Source organism: Pollachius pollachius, assembly GCF_949987615.1.
Source record: "Pollachius pollachius genome assembly, chromosome: 11".
NCBI lineage: Eukaryota > Metazoa > Chordata > Actinopteri > Gadiformes > Gadidae > Pollachius > Pollachius pollachius.
The window spans coordinates 320001-330640 of record NC_136944.1 but is presented as its reverse complement, the minus strand read 5'-3'; positions in this window follow the sequence as shown (position 1 = coordinate 330640).

Sequence of the window (10640 nt, the reverse complement as noted above, 5' to 3'; positions counted from 1 at the left end):
TCCTGTGCTTCTACTTCTAGTGGCATTAGATTGAGTTGGATCGCTTTAGATTGAAGTGGATCTCTAGTGGCTTTAAATTGAGTTGGATCTCTTTAGATTGAACTGGATCTCTAGTGGTCTAGTGGACACTCATAACACATATCAACTTGCGTGCGACACGTTCCCTACTGATTCTAAACTGGAGTTGGGAGAAAGTGAAAAAGAAGTCTGAATGGAGCTAGATGACGTAAGGGCACGGACCCGTGAAAACAAGGTGCGTAAAACGCCTCAAAACGCACCTGGGCCGACGGACGCGTTCCGCCAGCAGCACATGACGGATGAAGCAGACTCGGAGAACGCGGTAAAAGCAGCGACCTCCTCAGAAGAGTCTCACGTCCAGGTCCAGTGGGAGGGCCAGCTCCGGAGTCCTGGTCCCCAAGGTGTAGTGGCTGGGTCGGCGAGGCTCCGGGCCCCCCACAGGAGGGCCATAGGGGCTGGAGTCAGGTCTATAGCAGGGCCGGCGGTAGCCAGGGGCAAGGGTGGCCTCAGCCCACCCAAATGTGCGCCCTGCCCACCCAATCACAATGGAAGAAAATGTCTTGTTTTGTTTTTTTAATTTTTTTGTTGGAAGTCCAGGGCCTCGTTTTCCGATAACGCTCGCTTTGCTTGTTTGATCATTCTCACGATAGATCTTGCGAACCAATCGGGAATTTCTTTGGAGCGTTTCCCGAAACTACTAACTACTAAACTAACATGAACGTGCTTTCAATGCACTCACGACGTTCGTAGGATTGTACCTGTCCACTGACAGGGTGCTGAAACGGGCTATAACGAAGGGGGTGACGCAGGAATGTCACAGGAAAAGGACGTACTTACTATACATAGTTTGATTAGGGCGTTCCAATAACGATCGCGGTAAAAGAAGTGTACTGAAGGGACCCGGATGGTGTACTCAAAACGGTAAGGGCGCATTCCAAACAGTCTTTATAGGTCCATGGTCCGCACGTATTCAGGCCAGGGCGCATTCACACGACCTCCCTCGGTCGACGGATGACCGAGGGGACTAGTCTGTACTAGTTTGTAGACGCAGCAAAATGGATACGACACTGAAGTTAGCCCCACATTCATTGCAGCCCCATATTCGCCGATCAGGCTCCTCTTAAGTTTCGATTCCACCTTAAAAAAAACGCTCGCTCCAGGGTGGGGGGAGATTAACGTAATCACTAGAGACCCGTAATCGCGATCAGAGGGGAGAGACGCGGTGAATGAGTCTGTCTCTCTCTCTCTCTCTCTCTCTCTCTCTCTCTCTCTCTCTCTCTCTCTCTCTCTCTCTCTCTCTCTCTCTCTCTCAAGCTTTATTGGCATGAGAAATATACATTTGCATTGCCAAAGCAAGTGAACACTAAAATAAAAAGGTCAGGTATATAATATAAGTAGAAAATGTTGAATACAAAATATATATATACATATCAGATAATATGCCATAAAAAGTCAATTGTGCGATATTATGAAAAATGACAGCATCTTCCAAAAACAGATAAATTAAAGATAATTAAAGTGTGAAATACTGCAATTGTTGTGTAAAGAGTGAGTCCAGGGGGATGAGTCCGTTCATGGGGAGTTTGAGGTCCTCCTATAGTGGTCACTATAGGCTTTCCTTCAGAGAACCTGTAGGAAAGCCTTCAGACGGTGTTAACTTTGGGTTCCTTGATGTGAGCCCAGGTTTTTTGATAACAGAGTGAGGTGTTGCACTGTAGGAATCGCCTCGGCGTGACCTACTGCAGAAGCTCCAATCGCACCACGTCTGTCCTTGACGGACAGGTCGGGCTGTGCCACAGGGCCCCTCCCCCTGCACTTTGACCGTCGACCCTCCCTCCTCAAATCATTCTAGTTTCTTTCTGTGTTAATGCAAGGAGGGACGTGTTGGTGAAACACCTCACTCTGTTATCTGAACCAGGGATTACGTCAAGTCACCCAATGTTATTTTTCTAACTTTGTTCAGTGTTTTACTTGGCTCATGCTGAATCCCAGAGTCCTGAGATGGTTTACCATGGTAGCAGAATCTCTGAGTGCCTGTTAATTGGAACATATCAGGTAATCGTCCAGATAAGAGAATATTCTGATGCCGCTGTTTCTTATCGGTGACAGTGCTGCCTCCACACACCTGCTGAACACTCTCGGGGTCAACGATAGCCCGAATGGGACTACTTGGTATTCGTAAGCCCTGTTCTGAAACGTGAACCGGAGAAATTTCCGGTGCGCGGGATAGATGGCGATGTGAAATTATGCGTCTGAGAGCTCGATCGTTACAAACCAATCCCCTGGACGGATTGAACGACAGAGCACTTTGTGTGTCAACATCCCAAACGTGTATTTGCGCAGGTGTCCGTTCAACACACAGAGATCTAACATGGGGCAGAGGGACGAGCTCCCTCTCTTTGGAATGAGAAAATAACGGGAGTAAAAACCCTGTTGGGCTTGCTTGTTCGGGACAGCCCTGACCGCTTGTTTTCTCAGCAGGGACGATATTTGGTCCTCTAGGATTCGTGCTGAATCCCCACTGGCCATAGAAACTAACACACCATTGAATCTGGTTGGTTTCATAGCAAATTGCAGTCTGTAACCCTGGGAAACAGTAGGATCCACGGAGGAAATGCGCGCCACTGTTCCACTCGGGTAGCGAGCAGGCCCATGTGATTTAAACGTGAAAACAAAAAACCCTGCATTTTCACATCTAGGCTCAGAGCCAAGGGTGAAATGCACAACACAAATCAAGACAAAGCAAAATCTTGGTCCTTGCATTCCCATAGGGGGAGCTCACACTCCTCCTGTGAGAACTCTCCCGTCGGGTCCTGGGGGTGACGTCATTGAGGCGTCATTGATAGATTCAATGTCTACATAGGCGTACAGAGGCCCATTCCCAGCCACCATCACTCCTGTGTTCTCATACTACGTTGTTTAACTAATCAGGTTAAAAGGGTTATTGGTTAGAAAACCCTTGTACAAATATGCTGAACACTGTTTTTCTGTGTTTCATGGAAAACATGAAATTGTCTGGATGACCCCAAACTTTTAAACGGTAGTGTATGTATAGATGCATATATATATATATATATATACAGTGGGGCAAAAAAGTATTTAGTCAGCCACCAATTGTGCAAGTTCTCCCACTTAAAAAGACGAGAGAGGCCTGTAATTTTCATCATAGGTAAACCTCAGCTATGAGAGACAAAATGAAAAAAAAAAATCCAGAAAATCACATTGTCTGATTTTTTAAGAATTTATTTGCAAATTATGGTGAAAAATAATTATTTGGTCACCTACAAACCAGCAAGATTTCTGGCTGTCACAGACCTGTAACTTCTTCTTTAAGAGGCTCCTCTGTCCTCCACTCGTTACCTGTATTAATGGCACCTGTTTGAACTCCTTATCAGTATATAAGACACCTGTCCACAACCTCAAACAGTCACACTCCAAACTCCACTATGGCCAAGACCGAAGAGCTGTCAAAGGACACCAGAAACACAATTGTAGACCTGCACCAGGCTGGGAAGTCTGAATCTGCAATAGGTAAGCAGCTTGGTGTGAACTGTGGGAGCAATTATTAGGAAATGGAATACATACAAGACCACTGATAATCTTCCTCGATCTGGGGCTCCACGCAAGATCTCACCCTGTGGGGTCAAAATGATCACAAGAACGGTGAACAAAAATCCCAGAACCACACGGGGGGACCTAGTGAATGACCTCCAGAGAGCTGGGACCAAAGTAACAAAGGCTACCATCACTAACACACTACGCCGCCAGGGACTCAAATCCTGCAGTGCCAGACGTGTCCCCCTGCTAAAGCAAGTGCATGTCCGGGCCAATTGAAGTTTGCTAGAGAGCATTTGGATGATCCAGAACAAGATTGGGAGAATGGTCAGATGAAACCAAAATAGAACTTTTTGGTAAAAACTCAACTCGTCCTGTTTGGAGGAGAAAGAATGCTGAGTTGCATCCAAAGAACACCATACCTACAGTGAAGCATGGGGGTGGAAACATCATGCTTTGGGGTTGTTTTTCTGCCAAGGGACCAGAACGTCTGATCCGTGTGACGGAAAGAATGAATGGGGCCATGTATCGTGAGATTTTGAGTGAAAATCTCCTTCCATCAGCAAGGGCACTGAAGATGAAACGTGGCTGGGTCTTTCAGCATGACAATGACCCCAAACACACCGCCCGGGCAACGAAGGAGTGGCTTCGTAAGAAGCATTTCAAGGTCCTGGAGTGGCCTAGACAGTCTCCAGATCTCAACCCCATAGAAAATCTTTGGAGGGAGTTGAAGGTCTGTGTTGCCCAGCGAAGGCCCAAAAACATCACTGCTCTAGAGGAGATCTGCATGGAGGAATGGGCCAAAATACCAGCAGCAGTGTGTGAAAACCTTGTAAAGACTTACAGAAAACGTTTGACCTCTGTCATTGCCAACAAAGGGCATGTAACAAAGTATTGAGATGACCTTTTGTTATTGAACAAATACTTATTTTCCACCATAATTTGCAAATAAATTCTTTAAAAATCAGACAGTGATTTTCTAGATTTTTTTTTTTTTTTTTTCATTTTGTCTCTCATAGCTGCGGTATACCTATGATGAAAATTACAGGCCTCTCATCTTTTTAAGTGGGAGAACTTGCACAAATAGTGGCTGACTAAATACTTTTTTGCCCCACTGTATATATATATTACATCTGTAATATAATGAAATGTTCCCCAAGGTTGAAATGAACTCCTCTCTAGAAGGGATTCAGGGTTCGGATGCGACCTGTGCCGCACCTTAGCGAACAGAACCGACCCGCCCCCTCAGGTGGAAACACAAACATGTTGCCCTGGCTTGAAAATATTTTACTTTAGATACGATTTGTATGGATTGAATTGAGAATAGTCGTAAAAAAAAAAAAAAGTCGTAATTTTACAATAGTAATAATTTTTCATGTTGTTTGCGGACAGAGAATGCAGAATTCAGACGAAAAAACAGTTGCAATCATTCACACCATGTCATCCACATCACTACAACAGCCATATCCCTCCTCTCAATCACACCACCTCTGAGCAATAACTGTTTAAATCCTCTCACTCACTCACTCACTCACTCACTCACTCACACGCTCATCGCACACACACAACAATGCTCACACGCACTTATTCAAACACACCTTACACACACTCTTCCTAATTCCCGATTCCCAATGCCATATTCCTGTTACATTACATTTTGTCTTTAAGAAGGTTGTCTCATATCTAGCTGTGGTGAGTCTTGAAGCTAAGTATTATAGTGTTTGGCATTGCAATTGGTTGTACTAACTTTAACCCTAGTTTCTGCAGTGTTGGTTTTTGCTGTGTTGTTGTTGATAGTAAGGTCGTTGAGTCTAGTTTCGGTCACAAGGTGTGAACAATAGGCTTGATTGACTGGGCGGAGCTAAGGCTGCCTGAGCTACCATGTGCATTTAAAGGCTAAGTGTTAGTAGCGTCAGCTTTAGCGTCGGGACCCGGGAAACAAAGACTAAGACTAAGTCTTTCTGTGGGAGTCAATCGAGGAAGACCTTAGAGGCCACTGTATTGTAGTTATGTGTCCTACTTCAATTATCGTTAGAATCTCTACTCATAGACATTGCCACAATAGATCCTCTGCTCGGTGTTGTACCCCATCCAATCTATGCCATTTACCCACCCTCGCCATCACTGACCTTGAAGGGATGGGAGGACTCTGGAATTGCCAGTCAGTGGTCAAAAAGGCAGGCTCTATTTCGGCCTACGCGTCCCTCAATACCCTCCATTTGCTGGCCCTGACAGAGACCTGGATCACTCCAGAGAACTCTGCCACTCCTGCTGCTCTTTCCACTGTTTACTCATTCTCACACACCCCTAGACCTTCGGGGCGAGGAGGAGGGACCGGACTCCTCCTCTCTCCGATGTGGTCCTATCAGGTCCTTCCACTAGAACACTTGGCCAGATCTGCACTTGAACTCCACGCTGTCAATGTCACAATTACAATTACAATTAAGGCCTTTAGCAGACGCTCTTATCCAAAGCGACTTACATCGGTTAATACACACATTGACACACTGACGGCAGAGTCAACCATGCAAGGCGACAGCCAGCTCGTCAGGAGCAGTTAGGGTTAAGTGTCTTGCTCAGGGACACGTTAACACTCAGCTAGGAGGAGCTGGGGATCGAACTAGCAACCTTTCGGTTACAAGACAACTGTCACCCTTCCTATTAATCTCTTCATTGTGGTAATCTACCGTCCTCCTGGTCCCCTTTGCGACTTCTTTGACGAAATGGATGCCCTTCTCAGCTGCTTTCCTGAGAATGGCACACCACTCGTCATACTTGGCGACTTTAACATCCTGCCAGAGAAGTTGCACTCACCTGAATAAACCAACTTTTTTGCCACCTTTGACTTAACACTATCCCCTTCTCCTCCCACACACAGGGCCGGGAACCAACTTGACCTGATATTCACAAGGTCCTGTGGCAGCTCTGCTTACCCCACTCCCCGTGCCTGACCATCACTTTGTTGCCTTTTCTCTCCCCTTAAAGTCCTCTCACCCCCTCCTCTCTAGTCCCCACATTGTCACCACCCGCCGCAACCTCAAAACTCTCTCTCCCTCTACGTTTGCCTCAACTGTTCTTTCTTCACTACCTTCTATTTAACGATTCTCTCAACTATCCACAGAGGAATCCTGACACCCTGCTATCCTCCCTCTCCTCCTCTTTGGACTCCCTATGTCCCTTCCACTCCAGACCGGCGCGATCTTCACCCCCCCCCCTCCTTGGCTGTCTGAATCTCTGAGGACAAATAGAGCTAAGTTGCGGGCAGCTGAGAGGAAATGGAAGAGATCAGACTGTCCTATGATGATCTATCTCACTATCTCTTTCTTCTCTCTGATTTCACCTCCACTGTGTCAACAGCCAAATCTGCCTTCTACCGGACAAAATTAACTCCTCCGCCTCAAACCCCAGGAAACTGTTTTCCTTGTTCTCTTCCCTCCTCAACACTCCCTCCCCTCCTCCTCCTTCCTGCCTCACTGCTGATGACTTTGTTACCTACTTTACCCAGAAAGTAAAGGACATTAGCTCCTCTTTTATCACTGCCACCATCCTCCCTCCCCCCACCCCCACCTCTGTCTTTACCCAATTTATCCCTCTCACCTCAGACGAGGTCAACAGAATTATAACATCTAACCATGCCACCACCTGCCCCCTTGACACTATCCCTTCCTCCCTCCTCCAGGCTGTGTCAAACGACATCCTGCCGTTTCTCCCCGCACTTATTAACTCCTCCCTCACTTCTGGCATTGTTCCAACGTCTTTCAAGACTGCCAGAATAAAGCCTCTCCTCAAAAAACCAACGCTTGATACCACTGACATCCAGAATTACAGACCGGTATCTCTTCTTTCATTCCTCTCTAAAACTTTGGAACGTGCCGTCGCTGACCAACTGTCCTCCTATCTCTCATCCAACAGCCTGCTTGACCCTCACCAGTCAGGCTTCAAAAAAGCACACTCCACTGAGACGGCTCTCCTCGCGGTGACTGAGTCCCTCCGGGCGGCCAGAGCCTCGTCCCTCTCATCGGTTCTTATTCTCCTTGACTTGTCTGCAGCATTTGACACTGTGAACCACCAGATCCTCCTCGCCACTCTCGCCGATCTTGGCATAGCTGAATCTGCCCTTTCCTGGTTCACATCCTACCTGATGAATCGCACTTATCAGGTAACATGGAATGGCTCCTTGTCCAAACCTTGCACGCTTGATACAGGTGTCCCTCAAGGCTCTGTACTGGGGCCTCTTCTGTTCTCCCTCTACACCAGATCTCTGGGCTCTGTAATTACATCCCACGGCTTTTCCTATCACTGCTATGCTGACGACACTCAGCTATTTTTCTCCTTTCCCTCATCTGACAAAGCCCTGATTGCAACACGCATATCTGAATGTCTGGCAGAAGTCAGCACCTGGAAAACTGCCCATCACCTGAGGCTTAACCTCAACAAGACTGAGCTCCTCCTAATACCAGGGAAAGATTGCCCACACATGGACTTACTGGTCACTGTTGAGAACATCACTGTATCTCCTTCTCCAACTGCCAAAAACCTTGGTGTAGTGTTGGACAATCAGTTATGCTGCACCGCAAACATCACTGCGGTGGCCCGATCCTGCAGATTTGCACTTTACAACATCTGCAGGATCCGGCCCTTCCTCACAAGGGAAGCAGCTCAGCTTCAAGTCCAATCACTGGTCATCTCCCGCCTCGACTACTGCAACTCGCTCCTGGCTGGACTCCCTGCCTCTGCGATTAAACCCTTGCAGCGCAGAATGCGGCAGCGCGCCTCGTGTTCAGCCTACCAAAGTTCTCACATGTAACCCCCCTCTTCCGAGACCTCCACTGGCTCCCTCTAATAGCTCGCATCAGATTCAAGATGATGGAACTGCCCCTGCCTCCCTCCAAGCATTAGTAAAGCCACACACCCCAGCTCAATCTCTCCGCTCAACTACCTCAGCTGGACGTCTGGTACCGCCATCGCTAAGAGCAAGCAAAGGTCGATCAGCAAAGTCACAACTTTTCTCTGTTTTGGGACCTCAGTGGTGGAACGAGCTCCCTGCCAATGTCAAGATTGCAGAGTCGCTCACCAGCTTCCACAAAAGACTCAAAACTCACCTGTTCAGAGTTCACTTTGACTCTGCATAGAAACCAATGCACAGCCACCATTGAATGCTGTACGTCCTGGCACTTGTACATTGCACTTAATCAAGGTACTTAATTGTGTAGCATCTACAGTAGCTGCTATCATTGCTTTACACAGGGAATGGGTTAGCCTAGCGATTGTAATACTTGCACTTGGTTCTATGAACATCTTTACTGTACCAACAGCGATATATTGTTGTTTTCACTTCACTATGACAAATGTACTTATTGTAACAAATGCACTTATTGTAAGTCGCTTTGGATAAAAGCTTCTGCTAAATGCCATAAATGTAAATGTAAATGTACTTTAAAAAGTAAAATGTGCATTATAAAAATTATAAAAATTACAGTACCTCGTATAAACAGATAAGTTAAAGATACACTCTAAATACACAGTATTTACATTATGGAGGATTAGTGCAATTATTGTGTCCATAGTGAGTCCAGGGGGATGAGTCTATGGGGAGTTTGAGGTCCTTCTCTCATCACAACAGGTGATGAATCTTGCTGCTGCGTTCGTACATTGTTGTATTTCTCCCAACAGGTATGGCAGTTTGTGAGCATCTGGAGTGTCTTTGAAGTCCTTGCATGCCTTTGTAATCCGTGGGAAGTGTGTATTCCTGATGTCTTCGTATGACTGGTAGGAAGTCAGGAAATGCAGTTCTGTCTCTAGTTGGTTGTGTGTGCAGTGGGAGCACAGTCTGTCTTCTCTTGGGAGCCAGGTCTGTCTGTGGCGTCCCTTCTCGATGGCCAGGCTGTGTTCGCTGAGTCTGTATCTATCGTTCTCTCTCCCTCCCTCTCTCTCGTGTAAAGTGGGTCAGTAATAGCTTTGATTCAACTTACAGTCGGTGCCTTCAACTATGAAGATGTTCACCAAAAGTGCAAGAATCCTTTAAATACATATAAAACAATATCTAACGCAAAAAAAAGAACTAAAGCAACAGCTTTTAAGTGTTGTACTATATAGACAGGAGATAGCGATGGATAGAGGATATCTGTCAGATAGCAGTTGTAATGCTACCATTCCGTCTGCACATTATTCTGGCTCCTATTGCACTCCCACCATCCCTGGAGAGGGATCCCTCTTCAGGGTTCCTTCTCCAGGGTCCCTGATATTAGTGGGGGTTCCCTGCCCTTTGGGGGGCTAGCGTCAGGGGGCTTCCTTTAAGAAGCGGCCTGCGAAGCCCTTCAGATCTCTGGTCCAGGGCGTTCTAAACTGTTTGACCTGATGGGGATGTGGTGTTTCAAGGCTGCTCGGACGGCCGGGGAGTTTCCCCCACAGAGCCATCCCGCCAAATACAGACATGTTGCCCCGGCTGAGAATACAAATACACTCAATAATTATTGAGTGTATTTGTATTCTAATAATTATTATTATTACGACATGGAAAAAAACACAAGACTACGCACACAAACACACACACACACACACACGCACGCACGCACGCACGCACGCACGCACGCACGCACGCACGCACGCACGCACGCACGCACACACACACACACAGACCACAGATAACAAGACTCAGGCTTTAGCGTCCTGTATCTCTACGTATCTGGAGACGCAGCGGTGCAAGGGAGGAAATGAAGATCGGTGAGATCTATTCCAGTTTCCCCCAACAGAGCCATACAGCCACAAACATGTTGCCCTGGCTTGTAAATATTTTACTTTAGATAAAATCTGTATGGATTGAATTGAGAATAGTGTTAGTCTGCAAGTGTCCATCACAGCTTGCAGAACAGCAAAGGTGTGTGTGTGTGTGTGTGTGTGTGTGTGTGTGTGGGTGTGTGTGTGTGTGTGTGTGTGTGTGTGTGTGTGTGTGTGTGTCAACATAAACTTTTTTTATGAGGCATTGTTCCTGGGATAAGTACATTTACGTTTCACTCGTCCAGGCACTAAAGTCACTTTCCCGAGTAAAAAGTCGTCATTTTACAACA